Here is a 17,260-nt window from a genome sequence, read left to right as displayed (position 1 = left end):
TTCAAAGTTCTGCGCAAATCATTTTTCACCACCTTTTCAAAAGTAAGTGGTGCTCACTCAAGCGGAAATATTTTTCGACAGTTATATCGTCATTTGCTTAAATGGATATGTACCAATGCTGAAATGTGGAAAAATCATCAGGATATTAAAAATACATAATTTTACAGGATTTTTTCTAAGTGTAAACTTTTTTTTATACGCACTGTATAATCTTTTGTTATTCGCTTGAAATCCATTAAAAACAGTGAGTTGTCTTGTCAATCCTAATCAACAAACATTGGCTCTTCCGCTCTTGCAACAATCATATAAAGTATCAAAAGGTTATGTATCTTATAATCTTGCTCAAATTTTATATACTCCAAATAGATTTTCAAAAGAAACAGAATGCGTGTAAACGGTGTATACAAAAAGAATATAAGATACTAAAGATAAATATACTGTAAAAATATACTTTATTGTCAGTGTCTTTATAAATATGAAAACAATGCTCTTAAGTTCGCATCATTTTGGACGATAAGTTCTTATCTCTCTCTTTCATACAATACTAATGAAACATGAATTCCAAGGTCCCATGTATCATGTATACATCAACTATTTCAAGATGTAACAATAAATGTAGATGATAGCAATGCAGTTTAGGCCTGAGTAAATCCACGTAATAGTTTCAGTGGAATTCGTTAAAAAAAATAAAACGTGATTTCTCACTGTAGGTTGGAAACGAAAAGGTGTCGTATCATCAACTGTATATACATGAAACAAAAATAAAGGAACGATATAAAACATAGAGTTATTTTAATTATTTAAGTATTTGACGATTCGTCAAAAAATAAAAAACGCATCCGAAACTTTCACCATTACAATGAAAGTATCATTTATTCTTTTACATATTGCACACTAAGAAATAAATGTTCAAAATTGAACCCCGAAAGGTTGATGCAAAATCAGCACCCTATGGGTTCAAAAATTGAACCCCTGATTTAGGGTTCAAAAATTGAACCCTGCGGTCGGGGTTCATTTTTGCACCCTGCGGGTTCAAAGCTGCACCCCTAAATTTCAAATTGAACCCCTAGGGGTGCAATTTTGAACCCGCAGGGTGCAAAAATGAACCCCAACCGCAGGGTTCAATTTTTGAACCCCAAATCAGGGGTTCAATTTTTGAACCCATAGGGTGCTGATTTTGCATCAACCTTTTGGGGTTCAATTCTGAACATTTATTTCTTAGTGTGTGCAAGTAAACTTCAAAATTTTGGTAAATAATATATATCAATATATCCATCAGTGTTGTAGTCAAGGCTCAAACCTCCAAGGCCAATGCTTTAATACCCAAGACGTAGGCTTCAATCCCAAAGGCCAAGGCCTAAAAACCTCAAGGCCAAGGCATTTCAAACTTTCAATATATGGAACAATGAGCCAACAGCAAGGCGGCAGTTCGAATATCAGTTCGGCGCCCCTACATGTAGGTCGATCATCAATTTGCCCCCCCCCCCCTTCGAACATCATTTTGGCATCCCTTCGAACTCAATTTGCCTTCCCTAGTTCGAATATCATTTCGCCCCCTAGCTCGAGTATCAATATTGCCCCCCTTCATGTAGGTCCAACATCAATTTGGCGCCCCTAGTTCGAATATCGATTCGGCGCCCCTACATGTAGGTCGATCATCACTTCGCCCCCCCCCCCGTTCGAACATCAATTCGGCCCCCAGTTCGAACATCATTTTGGCATCCTTCGAACATCATTTCGGCGCCCTCCTAGTTCGAATATCGATTCGGCTCCCCCACATGTAGGTCCAACATCAATTTGGCGCCCCCTAGTTCGAACATCAATTTGGCGCCCCTACGTCGAACATCAATTCGCCCCCCCCCCCCCGTTCAAACATCAATTCTGCCCCCCAGTTCGAACAACATTTTGACATTCCTTCGAACATCATTTCAGTGCCCTTTTGGTTCGAACATCATTTTCTTTCCTCCTCTCCTCTCTTCTCGTCCTTCCCCTCTTCCTCTCCCCTTTTCTTCTCTTCCTTCCCCCTTTCTCTCTTTCTTGTTTCTTCTCTTCTTTCTTCCCTCTTCCCCTTTCTCCTTTTTTCTCCTTTTCCCCTCTTCCTCTCTCTTTTCACCCTCTTCCTCTTTTTCCCCCTCTCCCCCTCCCTTTTCTTCTCTTCCTTTCCCCTTTTCTTCCCCCTTCTCTCTCTTTTTTCCTCTTCTTTCTTCCCTCTTCCTCTCTTTCCTTTTTTCTCCTCTTCGTCTCTCTTCCCCCTCTTCCTCTTTTTTTCTTCTCCCTCCCCCTTCCTTTTTCTTCTCTTCCTTCCCCCTCTTCCTCTTTTTTCTCTTTCTTTCCCCTCTTTTTCTTTCCCTCTCTTTTTTCTTCTCTTTTTTCCTCCCTCTCCCTCCCCCTTTGTTTTCTTCTCTTCCTCCTTTTCTTTCCTCTTTTTCCTCTCTCTCTTTTTCTTCTCTTCCTTTCCCCTCTTCCCCTCTCTCCTTTCTTCTCCTTTTCCTTCCCTCTCTTTTTCCTTCTCTTTCTTTCCCCTTTTCCTCTCTCTTTTCCTTCCCTTCCTTCCCCCTCTTCCCTTTTTCTTCTTCCTTCCCCCTCTTCCTCTCTCTTTCCCCCCTCTCCTCTCTCTCTTTTCCTTTCCCCCCTTTTCCTCTTTTTTTTCTTCCCTTCTTCCTTTCTTCTTTTTCTTCTTTTCTTTCCCCTCTTCCCCTCTTTTTGTCTTTCTTTCTTTCCCTCTCTCTTTTTTTTAAGCCGAAGAGGGGGGCAAGGCCCCCTCGGCCCCCCATGGATCCGCGCCTGCACCATACAAACACATATCCTAATCATCTGAAAGCAGATCATGCAGAAAGAAAAGTGAGAAAGTGAGGTAGAGAAAGCTAGAAAGAGAAAAGGAAAAGGAAGAGAGAGGAGGGAGGAGAGAGAGAGAGAAGATAAGAAGAGAAAAAGGAGATGGTTAAAAAGAATGCAGCAATACATCAACAATGGGTTAAGACGCCATGCTCTAGTGCATTAATAAAATAGTTTTACTGATGACGAAGAGTCTTTTTGAGTGAATGAATACCTGGCTATACCCCATCGCTATGCATATACACATGTGGGACATGTTGCTCATTCGCGTTATCAAATTTGCGTACACTATTTTCCGGGTTATTTGAAATATGACACGGGCAAGCAAATTCAGCATTATGATTTTCGGTTGACAAGATATCTTCATCCAGCTCGTTTACAGTTGTTCAACAGATAAACCACGTTGAATGATCGGTCATACAACTAAACTGTTGTTGATAATGGCAAATCTATTATCATACTTTAGGTAATATTCAACGTACACAACGGAATACACCAGCAGCGATCATCCACGGAGTTTTCGACTTAATTCGACTTCGTTCGACCCATCATGTCAAACCACGACATCGTAAAGATCCTAAGGGGTGAGGTGACGTACCCCTCCCCCGTTGAAAGGGGCAAGAAGGACACTTATCACAAAGGTTACGATTCTAGTTTTAGTACGATCCGACAGGTCTCGACATCGTCGTCGCTCTCAACTGCATCACAGTCTTCGTTGATTCCGTCGAGGAGTATGAGGATGACGAGGGCTAATGTTGGCCTGCCGACGATGCCTCGAGCAGACAGTTACCGCCAGAAGAGGACTGTTTTGGGAGAGATTAAGAAATCAGCAATAAAGGTAAGCACCTATTTACTTGTAGCCTACTTTACATTGTAGTTAAGTTTGGTTCAACTGCCACTAATTTAATGTGTTCTTGTGATTGCTTCATCAATCCCAAAATAACACACTGTAGGGGAAGGCGGGGTAAGTTGAGCATAGGGGCAAGTTGAGCCACCAGCCCCAGGCCAATAATGAATGAGTCAGACATTGTGGTGGTGTCATGTATTGATGACCCATACCATAACCCCTAACCCCAACTTTGAAACAAAAAGTAGTTTTTTAGAGGGAAAAATGTGAATTTCAGCCAAAAAAGTATAAAAGAGTGTGAAATAGATAAGTGCTTTATAAACACACACGTCTTTAAATATAATAAAGACATGATAACAACATTATTAGTCCAGGTATGGATCTTCATTCTTGTCATAGTCTTTTATATGATGGATGCATAATAAATGTGTGGATACAAAATTATCGCACTAAGTTCGGACTGGGGTAAGTTGAGCCAAACGGCATGGGGCAAGTTGGGCCATGGTAATTCCTATGGTAGTGTATCTTAAAAAAACAAACAAACCATAAAAATCGATTGAAATGCAGACTGAAAGGAGCAAATTTACATGACTGCTCTTTTCCTTTTACATGATGTTAGTATTTATAGAGAATTAGCAAGTGAAAAGGCTTTAAACAAGAAATTGACATGCTGGTTCTCCCCCCATACATTTTGGACATAGTTTTTGTGGCTCAACTTACCCCAGAAGGTGGCTCAAACTTACCCCATATATGGGGCAAGTTGAGCCATTTGACATCGGTTTTTTCAAAGGTCACGATGACTTTCAGTTTCAGTGTTGGGGTAGAAAGTTATATATAGGTGGAAAATATTTCAGAAGAATGAAATTTCAAGGCAAGGTAATTATTTCGACAAGATTATTAATTATATAAATTCTAACATGCAAAAAGCAAAAACTGTCACAACTTACCCCGCCTTCCCCTACCAACGGAAACGGAAGAAAGGCACGAAAAACTTTTTAGTAAAAGTTTATTTTTTGTGATATTTGCTCCCGGTCAGTTTTTACACGTAGGTTGCAAATACATAATACGTGTTTGTCTGATAGTAAATATAAACAAAATTGCACTTGTGACAAATGCTCGGAGAAGAATATCAAACGTACAAGGTTGAAATAAGAAATATAGCGTCATAAATTTGAATAATTAGCTTCTTTCTTATATTATTTCATTGGAAACTTTTGGATCTTTGCAGGCACTTGCTCACGATTTCTTCCACTCATTCAATGAACAAGGTTATGATATAACCTTGTTCTTAGTTACATCTCCATGTGTGTCAAAATTAGGTTGACAATGTTTGGCTTATTTTCTCTTTTTCTTTTGGACAAATGCTTGATTTTTTTACACTGTCAGTTTTCATTATATAACTTGGCTCTTAAGTAAATTTGATCTTTTAAATTATTTTTTTCTTTATCAAAAATAGTGCTTGAAAATTGAAAATTTTCTTGCCATATTACTTTCCACCAATAGAGGGTGTACACAAAAACACATACATTCGTAATTCCGAAGGTTCGTCAATCCGAAAACGAAATAAGGTTCGTAATTCCGAAGGTTCGTCAATCCGAAACGAAATAAGGTTCGTAATTCCGAAGGTTTGTTAATCCGAAAACGAAATAAGGTTCGTAATTCCGAAGGTTCGTTAATCCGAAAACAAAATAAGGTTCGTAATTCCGAAGGTTCGTTAATCCGAAAACGAAATAAGGTTCGTTAATCCGAAAATTGAATAAGGTTCGTATTTCCGAAAATGAAAATTATTCATTTTGGTAACAAACACGGATAATAATAATAATAGCTGGGAGAACAGTTTTCAGAACTGAAAAGGCTTCCCTGGGTAAATAATATAATTTTTATCATTTTAGGCCTACATGAAATTTCAAAAAGTTTGAGCAAGTGATTCGCTGGCAACATCTCACAAGGATGTCCTTTTAACAGTAATTGACAAGATAGGCGAATTTTACATTTTCCCCAAAACCGCTTGCTCGCTACGCTCGCAGAAATGAAACGTAATATATAACTGACCAATCAGAGATCACTTATTTTTTTTTTGCTCAACTTAATTACTACAAAACACACAACCTCTTTACACAGATGATAATCTTATGGCGAAAATATCCGTTTGCACCAAAATGCCCCTATTGGCCCCTTTTGTGGCTCCCCCCAAAAGGAAAATACATTCCGCCGCCACTGGTTGAAACACGCATCGTCTTCATGGCTAACTGCAAAAAAATCTAAAATGTCCCCTTTAGATCAGGTCAGAGCTTATATTTAAAATTTCTGTTCGCGCTTCTTGCTCGCAGTTATTATCTAGTTACATAGGCATCTCGTTTTGAAGATCACAAACATATTGCCCATCATATTAAAAAAAATATAGCTCGCATTATTCAAAAAGGGTTTATCATATTATTACATATTTACTTTATTTTATAAGTATAAAGCTAATTATTGACTGTTAGGACTACCCTTTCAAAAAACAAACAAAAATCAACTTTAAGCTGCCGATCGAGGAAAATATGGCCGAAAAAAAAATGCTCCCCCCACCCCCATTTGACAAAAGTTGGATCCGCCGGGAGGGAGGCAGGGGGCATTTGCACCCCAAAAATGAAATTAAAAAACAGGGAAATGCATATTTTTCCAAAAATGGGAAAGATCTTTTTTCAAAAATGAATATGCTGTTTTTCATTTTTTCGAAATAAAATACTCTTTTTAAATTAAAGTTTTCAGGCTGGAATATTGCAAATTTTCAGCTTGCGCTTCGCACTCTCATTTATTCGATTGGTGAAATATGTATCCTAAAGAGGTCACTAAATTCTTTCTTTAAGATTCCTTTTCTGGTCAGTTTGTTTAAGCTCGCGTATTGCGCTCGTGTTAATTCTTTAGTTAGATGCACATATTTGTAGTGACATCAGAAATCTGCTCGCATTTTAAAAAACTTATTTCCATTTTTATTGAAATACCCTAAAGTTTTAGCTTGTGATTCACGCTCGAAACACCTCGCAATAATGCCATTTAAAGAACCATTTGATGCTTTCAATTTCGTTTAATTTTTCATCAGAGGAGGCCCTGCTAGAATTATGTGAGCGGGAGCCAGGCGCGGATCCAGGATTTCTTAGGGGGCCCTAATTTCAAGTCAAGTAATAATCAAGCCGAAATATTGATTCCCATTGTCGAATGGGTAATGTCTAGTTCAGTTACTTCTCACAGAAACCTCTTTTGCATTATTTGCATTCTTCGTTCTTGTGGGAACTCCCATTTTTTTTCTTTTCTACTTTTTGTTTCAGGGGTTGAAAAATCTTACGGGGGTGACGCCCCTGTATCTCCGCGTATGAAAACTGGTTGTGCAAGAACTAAATTGCATATTCTACATGAAAGAAAATTAATATTTTATTTGGGGTAAGATATTCTTGAAAAAGATATAAATTTACATGCTTTTTATTATAAAGTTGAGGTAGATCAGTAGTCAGCACTCAGCATTTACTAATTGGGAGTGCACTGCCTACTTAGATCTGTAAGTGTTTGGATATATTATATAATCTTTTGTTATTCGCTTGAAATCCATTAAAAACAGTGAGTTGTCTTGTCAATCCTAATCGACAAACATTGGCTCTTCCGCTCTTGCAACAATCATATAAAGTATCAAAAGGTTACTTATCTTATAATCTTGCTCAAATTTTATATACTCCAAATAGATTTTCAAAAGAAACAGAATTTGTTTGTTTGTTTTATTTACATACGGTAAAAACCTGCTATCAGCCGTCAGGCTGTTTTTCAGCAAGTCCGTAGAACATACGTGCAATAATATAAAAACAACAAAAACAAATTTATACATGAGTGAATAATAAAAGCAAAGTGACATTAGAATAACATATTTCGCAACTTAATTACACACACGCAACCCCCCCCCAAAAAAAAAAAAACCCACCAAAAATATACACACGTGTCGTTTAATGATAAAGCTAAAATGTCATGGGAAATAAATTTGATATGCTTCGGGTAAAACAAGAAAGTTACTTCATTCCGGACCAGTTGAGGGAGTTCATTGAAAATATGCGATGCATTATACAGTGTACTCAATTTTCAAAATATTCGGCGATTTTCTACGTCGAACTCTTTTTCTTTTTATTGGAGCATGATTATCAAGTACTGCTCTAAGTTTATTTATCCAGTTTATGTATGCAAGTTCAGTATCAGTTTCCAATAGCACAGTGTCCCATGATAACTTCTAATGTCTTCAACAAACTTCGTAATGTCAATTTTCTTTAAATTTCTAGAACAAACGTAACAGTGATTATGGGGAGACATGGGCTTACTTCTTCCCCAAGACATGCCAAGATAAGGCAATGATATAATGGTCACTTAAACTGAGTGGTATTACATCACAGTATTTAAAGGTCAAGTCCACCTCAGAAAAATGTTGATTTGAATCAATAGAGAAAAATCAGACAAGCACAATGCTGAAAATTTCATCAAAATCGGATGAAATAAGAAAGTTATGACATTTCAAACTTTCGCTTATTTTCAACAAAATAGTTATATGAACGAGCCAGTTACATCCAAATGAGAGAGTCGATGATGTCACTCAATCACTATTTTTTTGTTTTTTATTGTTTGAATTATGCAGTATTTCAATTTTTACGAATTTGACGATTAGGACCTCCTTGCCTGAAGCACAAAATGTTCAAATAATGGAATTCCATGTGTTCAGGGAGGAATAAAACTTCATTTTACATGACAATGACGAGAAAAATAAAAATATTTCATATTTCATATAATAAAATACAAAAGAAATAGTGAGTGAGTGATGTCATCAACTCTCTCATTTGGATGTAACTGGCTTGTTCATGTAACTATTTTGTTGAAAATAAGCGAAACTTTAAAATGCCATAACTTTCTTATTTTACATCCGATTTTGATGAAATTTTCATTGTTGTGCTTGTTGATTTTTTCTCTTTTTATTCAAATCAAGTTTTTGTTGGGGTGGACTTGTCCTTTAACATTGTCACAATTAGAAGAAAAAACATGATCAATGAGCGTTTCCGATACTTGAGTGATTCGAGTTGCTTGTTTAACACACTGTGTAAGATATATTCTGTCGCCAGTCTTAAGAGACGTTTCGTATGACTTGAAGGGTTTGTGGACAACATATCACAGTTTAAGTCACCAATCAATATGTATTCCAAAAAGCGTGTTTCAACACTTTGTAAAACTTCTTCAATTGCATCAATATTTGAATATTTGAATCAGGAGGCCTGTACCAAGGTATCAACATGAACGGTTTTTGTTTAGAAAATTGAATTTGTATACAAAGCAACTCAAGTCCTTCAGTATTTACATGTAAATCTTGCACAACATGATAATTCAAAGATTCATGAATATAAGTAAGAACTCCTCCTCCATTCCTGTTCCGATCCCGTCGAACCACTCTGTATCCATTCACATGGATTTCATCATTTGTTACAGATTGGTCTAGTCTAGTTTCACACAATGTAAGGATATGAATTTTATCCAGAATATTCCGAATTTCATCAATATTTTTCAACAACGAGCAAACATTCAAATGTGTAATGGTAATTCCTTTAAACTTCTCAAGAATATCATAAATACTTTCATTATTATCAATATGGGTATTATCATCAGAGTGTTCATGCAAGTTATCATCATCAGTTGATTGATGATCATCCATAAATAGTTCGTCATCATGATAGTGATTTGGTAATTCATTTAACTGACAGATGGTCATTTTCAAACAAAAGTGGACATGGGGGTGAAAATTAAAACTTGCTAGAAATCATTAGGCTTCAATGTTTTTTGAAACTAGACATCTTAAAGTATATTTTTCCATTTCATTTACATAAAATTATTAATTATGTCTTGAGATACAGTGAATTCTATGCAAGGGAAATTAAATGTTACAAAATGTTGATTTTTGCACTAAAATTCACATATTGCCTATCACAATATAAAATTTGTATTAGAAGCACATTTGTTGGCAAGATACAAGCTGTGTATTGTATCTAACTCCTAAAAAGCAAAAAAAAAATTCTGTGGAGTGTTTTTCTGAAAAAATTGGGTTTCAAAGTTTTCAAAACTGGTTGTCGTGTCACTCACGTTTTAAATGCAAAAAGTTTTCTAGAGCTGTGTATTCTGAAAATTAATTTATCCCAGTACTGGAGCAAATACAGTTTATCTGTACCTTATTGTATATAAAGTAACTTGGTCCAATGTGTTAAGGTAAAGCTAAAATTAACAGTCAAAGTTGTGTCGTGTCACTCACAATGTCGTGTCACTCACGAAATGTCGTGTCACTCACGGTATTATATTGTGTATAAAAAAGGACATCCAGTAATTTTTGAAGCGTTTTACCAGGGATACAGTCAAAATGTTGTTCCTGACATCATTTAGGCCTATTTTAGGCTAATAATTTCCTCCATCTTCCTAATTTTACTCCTTTTTATGGAAATATTGAATTTGACATTGAGTTCATCTATTTTCTCTCCTCTCCGTGGTTGCCTTGGTTTAAAAAATCCTGACAATTTTCCATTGGTGTGAAGACTCAGATTTTTTGGTGAATGTACTGTGATTAAGAATATAACAACATAATCAATCAACACAAAATTATGAATGTATCAAGAGAAAAACCACTATACTTAAGCAATGGACATATTTACAATGCATAAAGGGTTGGTGATGGTGATGGTTCAAGTCATACCTAGGTATTACTCGAACATTCTCTGTCTCCATTTACAGAAATAAGCAGAAAGTTCACCTTTCTTTTGAGTAATGTTATTTCTTTGTTATACTCAGCTAGAAAAGTCACAGATCCTTTTTTGAAATTTGCAGAAATTTTAGTGGTAAAGTAGTGTACATGAGATATAAGAGATCACCATGAACACCAAACATTTTTTTCAAATTCGGAAAAGAAAATATTTTTCTTTTCCTTCTGATTGATTAAATCAACCTTTTCATTTGCCATAAAGCTTGTATTCCAGGACATGAAAAATTTGCAAGAAAACAAACATTTCAGGTGAGAATGTACTGAGATTTGATAGAACATTTTGGATATTGCTTGAAGCAGCTACATGCCAAGTTCAAAATCATTATTTGTTCGGCCACCATTCATACCGCTAGTGATTAACTACATGTATGGTCTGTACAGCAAACTACCGTAAGTGGGCCGATGTGTGTTCAGAGCAGATTTGCATTTACACATATTCATTACAACAAAATGATGCATGTTCATGTAGGTCCCAACAAGTCCCAACCGAGACCGCATTTTGATTTGAGCAACTTTGGATGGGTTGCCATGTACCAGTAGATCATTTTTTTTTTTTTGGGGGGGGGGGTACCCTGATAAGGAGGGGAAAAAGCTATTGAGGTGTAAAGGGAGCCTGGTTGGGATGTTGAATTGGATTTTAGTGTGACATCCAAGGGCTTAGAAAAGGAAAGGCTAATGACTTGTAGTTGTTATTTAGTAGCAGACTGCAAGAATCAGGTACTGACTGCGTCTTTCACCTTGTGGCTTTCCCTGGATTCCCGTGGTATGGTATATGATCAAATAATTAGCAATGAAAAGGCGCTTACAAATTCCAGCAAAAAGCATAGCTCTGAATTTTGGTACAGTGCCTACATATGTACTGCCTTGGGAGGGTCCACATACAAGCAGTGTTCAGGAGAAAACCTATGCTTGTTGAGTTGAATTTCCAATTTTCTCAAGGCGATTTGCTGATAGTCCATCTGAAGTGTGCAGCAACGTGATTGTGGTTTGGTACCAAAAAAGACATTTAAACTGCCATGTCCTATTTGGACAATGCCTATAAAAATATTAAAGGAGAATAATACTGTAATCCAATATTTCAAGAAAAGGGAGTCATACATGACATCATTGGCTACCAGACCATGCCAGATGATGTGACTATTGAGAATACCTTTCTTACAAGGAAAAATTATTCCATCCGTTGTGGATGCTGAATTGTATAAACCTGTAAACTTTCATATACAGATAGGGAGAAAGAGTTAAAGTTTTGAATGATATCAGGCCACAAAAAGAATGTTTGAGTTGATGTCAATGCCAAGACCTCATAACACCTCCTTCAAGTGCCCCCTCCTCCTCTAAAGAGGAGAGTGGTAGAAGCCCTAGTGTGACAATGTGGTATGGTATAGGGAATGTGAGTTGATGGGCAAATATGACCATAAACCAAGAATAAAACATCAGGATGACATGTTATGAACTTAAAAGAAAGCAGTTATTATGTAATTAAGCTTGTTTTTGGTTAATGGTATTTTACTCTTCTACATCATGCAAAAAATACTTTCAATGTTGAGATAAATGTTGTATTTTTGCACTTGTCGTGTCACTCACGTTTTGGATGTCGTGTCACTCACGGTATATAGGAGGGTACCATTTTCCATAGAGAAGGTTTGATTGATTTTGACTATATGTGTTAGATAGGTACACTATTTATGTCCATTTACTGGTACTCACAGTACTCCATGACAACTACTTGGGCACGAATCCAACCATATGTGTTAGTGGTCAGAAACCCATGTTCAAAATTTGTCGTGTCACTCACGCACCGTTTTTTAATCATATCTACTAAATGAATTGTTGAATTCAAATCAAACTCGTAGTGGCCCATGCCAGTCCTACATTGTATAAAATATAGTAGTCATGATTGATTCATAACCTTTAAGTTTGAAGATATGAGCCCTTAAACCTCTCCGATTGTCGTGTCACTCACGTTTGAAAATGACCAGAGGTCACAAGTCCAGTCTGAAGTAGAATTGAAAAAGTCAAATCCCAAGGAAGAACAAGATAGGTGTATCCATCTTTCACATCCACAGCATAACATTGCATTCTCGTTTGATTTTACAGTTTTGTTGCGTGTAAACGGTGTATATAAAAAGAATATAAGATACTAAAGATAATATAATGTACTATTCTTTATTGTCAGTGTCTTTATAAATATGAAAACAATGCTCTTCAGTTCGCATCATTTTGGACGATAAGTTCTTATCTCTCTTTCATACAATACTAGTGAAACATGAATTCCAAGGCCCCATGTATCTTGTATACATCAACTATTTCAAGATGTAACAATAAATGTAAATGATAGCAATGCAGTTTTATGCCTGAGTAAATCCACGTAATATATAGTTTCAGTGGAATTCGTTTAAAAAAAATAAAACGTGATTTCCCACTGTAGGTTGGAAACGAAAAGGTGTCGTATCATCAACTGTATATAGCTGTCTTTTACGCATTACTACATGAAACAAAAATATAGGAACGATATAAACTATAGAGTTATTTGAGTATTTGACGATTCGTCAAAAAATATAGCACGCATCCGAAACTTTCACCATTACAATGAAAGTTTCATATTCTTTTACATATTGCACACTAAGAAATAAAGGTTCAAAATTGAACCCCGAAAGGTTGATGCAAAATCAGCACCATATGGGTTAAAAAATTGAACCCCTGATTTGGGGTTCAAAAATTGAACCCTGCGGTTGGGGTTCATTTTTGCACCCTGCGGATTCAAAACTGCACCCCTAAATTTTTGCAGTTTTGAACCCGCAGGGTGCAAAAATGAACCCCAACCGCAGGGTTCAATTTTTGAACCCCAAATCAGGGGTTCAATTTTTGAACCAATAGGGTGCTGATTTTGCATCAACCTTTTGGGGTTAAATTCTCCTAAATTCTGAACCTTTATTGCTTAGTGTGTGCAAGTAAAGTTCAAAATTTCTGTAAATAACATCTATCAATATATCCATCAGTGTTGTAGACAAGGCTCAAACCTCCAAGGCCAATGCTTTAATACCCAAGACCAAGGCTTCAATCCCCAAGGCCAAGGCATGGAACCCCAAGGCCTAAAAACCTCAAGGCCAAGGCATTTCAAACTTTCAATATATGGAACAATGAGCAAACAACAAGGCGGCAGTTCGAATATCAGTACGGCGCCCCTACATGTAGGTCGATCATTAATTTGCCCCCCCCCCCCGTTCGAACATCAATTCGGCCCCCAGTTCGAACATCATTTTGGCATCCCTTCGAACTCAATTTGCCTTCCCTGGTTGGAATATCATTTCGACCCCCCCCCCCCCCCCTAGCTCGTGTATCAATTTTGCGCCCCCGTAGTTTGAACATCAATTCGGCGCCCCCCTAGTTCGAATATCAATTTGGCGCCCCCACTTCGATGAATTCGAACATCATTTCGTCGCCCTTCTAGTTCGAATAGCAGTTCGGCGCCCCTACATGTAGGTCCAACATCAATTTGGCGCCCCTAGTTCGAATACCATTTCGCCCCCCCCCCTACCTCGAGTATCAATTTGGTGCCCCCTAGTTCCAACATCAATTTGGCGCCCCTACGTCGAAAATCAATTCGCCCCCCCCCCCCCGTTAAAAAATCAATTCTGCCCCCAGAACAGCATTTTGAGATTCCTTCGAACATCATATCAGCGCCCTTTTGGTTCGAACATCATTTTCTTTCCTCTTCTTTTTTTTCTTCTCGTCCTTCCCCCTCCCCTTTCTTCCCTCTTCCTCCTCTCTCTTTCCCCCCTCTTCCTCTTCTTCTCTTCCTTCCCCCTTTTCTTTCCTCCATCTCCCCCTCCCTTTTCTTCTCTTCTTTCCCCCTTTCTTCTCGCCTTTCTCTTTTCCCCCTCCCCTCCCTTTTTTTTCTTCCTCCTTTCTTTTCCCCTTTTTTCTTTCCTCCCTCTTCCTCTCTCTCCTTTTATTTCCCCTCTTCCTCTTTTTCTTCTCTTCCTTTCCCCTTCTCTTTTTTCCTCTTCCTCTCTTTCCCCCTCCCCTTTTCTTCTCTTCCTCTTTCTTTCCCCTCTTCTCCTTTCCCTTCTTCTTTTCTTTCCCCTCTTTTTTCTTCTCTTCTTCCCTCCCCCTTTCTTTTCTTCTCTTCCTCCTTTTTTTTCTGCCTTTCCCCTCTTCCCTTCTCTCTCTTTTTTTCTCCTTTTTCCCTCTCTTTTTCCTTCTTTCTTTCCCCTTTTCCTTTCTCTTTTTCTTCCTTTCCTTCCCTTTCTTCCCCCTTTCCTCTGTCTTTTTTTCCCTCTTCCTCCTTCCCCTCTCCTCTCTCTCCTTTCCTCTTTTCTTTCCCCCCCTTTTCCTCTCTTTTTTCTTCCCTTCTTCCTTTCTTCTTTTCTGTCCCCTCTTCCCTCTTTCTTTCCCTCTCTCTTTGGATCCGCGCCTGCAACTACCACTACTACTTCTTCTTCAACTACTACTATACAACTAATAATATCATAATAGTAGAAGTGGTAGTAGTAGTAATAATTGTAGTAGCAGCAGCAGTAATAGTTGTTGTACATCAAACGTAGTAGTAGCAGCAGGAGTAGTACTAATTGAAGTGTTTGCAACAGAAGGGAAAATCATTTGTTAGCCAGTGACAGAACTGTTGTTTACTGTGCCAGCCTAAAAATACTGAATGGTTTGGCTCTTATAATAAGTAAGTCTCCATCAATAGAAATTATCAAAAAATGCCTTAAAATCTCCATCTCTTTCATAGTTTGCAGTATTTTAGTTTTAGCATTAGATAATTTTTAACAGGTTCCATTTTAACTGTTTCGCTGTGGGCCTCATGGGAAAGCTCCGTATAAGCAGTACATCATCATCATTATTATTATATACTACTATAACTACGACTATAACTTTGTCTAAATCTAAAATATACATGATACATGTACACCAATGGAAATGCAACTTGATGTGGGCTTAGTCATACACACACCGCAAAATTTGAACAATCATGTTGAGTAACATTTTTAGTTTCAGCTCAATAGTACTTTTTCATTTTAAAGCTCACTAGCAAAGTAAGGCAGCCATGGCAAGAAATTATAATAATAGTTGTTACCGTAAAATCAATCACATTTGTGACGGCAAAGACTGCATTCATAAATGGATTCGATAGTAAGTACTGTACAATCTAAAATGTTCTGGGTATTTAAAATGCATTTATAAAATGTACATATATTTCATGCTTTAGAAAAAAAAACACCTTAAAATTATCCATCAACTTCTTGAAATCCTACTACCAACGACTGTATCAATGAATGCACAAGAGTGATTGAAACCGATGATATTTGCATCATATGATTCCCCCGTGATAATAAATGATTACTACAAAGCAGTATAATGAAAAGTACAATGACACTGTATAAATTATCTTATTTACATGACTTTGGCACATGCTTGAAATAATTGTGAGACAATGAAAAATATTGAACAACTCTTTCAAATATAACTTCTTAAATGCTCAAGATGATAGAAATAATTTCCTTTGAAAAATGGATCTCCATGATAACAGATTAAAGTATGCACATGAACATGTACTTTAGCAGTTATAATGTAGTCACTGGATGAATGAGAACATTTTCTTTATTAAAATGACTACCTTTTCCTACTTCATGGTGCGATACCTTCAATATCAGCACATAGAGTAACATGTAACACCAATAAAACACATTTAATATCAGTTCGCACTATGTTATTTCATTCACAGTAACATAGTCACACGTGTATTACATCTAAAAATATTGGTTGGTTGCATACATGTACTGTAGGCCTACATGAATTTATGCACACTGCTATGTGAAACAGAATCAATATCACTTTAATACGAAGTTAGGATAATGTAATGTGAAACACCTTCAAAATCAGCTGGCTTAGTGTGACATGTAACACCTTCAATATACATGTATCAGTTAGCAGTGTTACATGTAACACCTTCAATATCAGTTAGCATAGTGTCACATGAAACATCTTCAATATTAGTTACCATAGTGTCACATGTATTACCTTCAATATCAGTTAGCATTAGTCTTACATATAACACCTTCAATATCAGTTAGCATAGTGTTACATGTAACACCTTCAATATCAGTTACCATAGTGTCACATGTATCACCTTAATCAGTTAGCATAGTCTTACATTTAACACCTTCAATATCAGTTAGCATAGTGTTAGATTTAACACCTTCAATATTGCCATATTGTTACATGCTTCAATATCAGTTAGCATAGTGTTACATGTACTAACATCTTCAAAATCAGCAGTGTTACATGTAACACATTCAATATCAGTTAATAAAGAGTTACATGTAACACATTCAATATCAATAATTAATAACATGTAACACCTTCAATATCAATAATTAATAAGATGGAACACCTCCAATAATAGTTGGGATGAATTTTGAATAACATTATAACATGAAACACTTAAATCATTTAGCAAAGCATAAAACCTTCAATTTTACATAGCATACATGTAGTAGTTGTACATGTAATATCTTCAAAAGCTTTTATCAAATTCCTCTCTAATACCTGCTACAAAATTACGCATTGATGAAGACTCGTTAACCATCTGTTTTAACTCAAGATAAGTGGATGTACCAGAAGAAACTAAATGTAACTTTCCATATCTTTTCATGAGAAAACTATAAATTCAGTATCAAATATAAAAGAGCATAATCTCTGCAAAGAACATCTTAGTAGCATTCCACCAGAGAACATCATTGTTCCAAAAATGCCATGGGAATCTTCAC

General features: G+C 36.7%; 1 long non-coding RNA gene across 1 annotated transcript; it reads right to left on the bottom strand.

The window, feature by feature from the left end:
• Positions 1–15,049: 15,049 nt before the first annotated feature.
• LOC121416242 lies at positions 15,050–17,260 on the bottom strand. Its single transcript, XR_005970113.1, has 2 exons — positions 16,690–17,260; positions 15,050–16,584 (listed from the first exon to the last, which is right to left on the bottom strand). It is a non-coding gene; the product is annotated as an uncharacterized LOC121416242 (long non-coding RNA).

Source organism: Lytechinus variegatus, chromosome 5 (genome assembly GCF_018143015.1).
Source record: "Lytechinus variegatus isolate NC3 chromosome 5, Lvar_3.0, whole genome shotgun sequence".
NCBI lineage: Eukaryota > Metazoa > Echinodermata > Echinoidea > Temnopleuroida > Toxopneustidae > Lytechinus > Lytechinus variegatus.
Note: the sequence above shows the minus strand (reverse complement) of the source record. Positions and strands in the feature narration are given on the sequence as shown.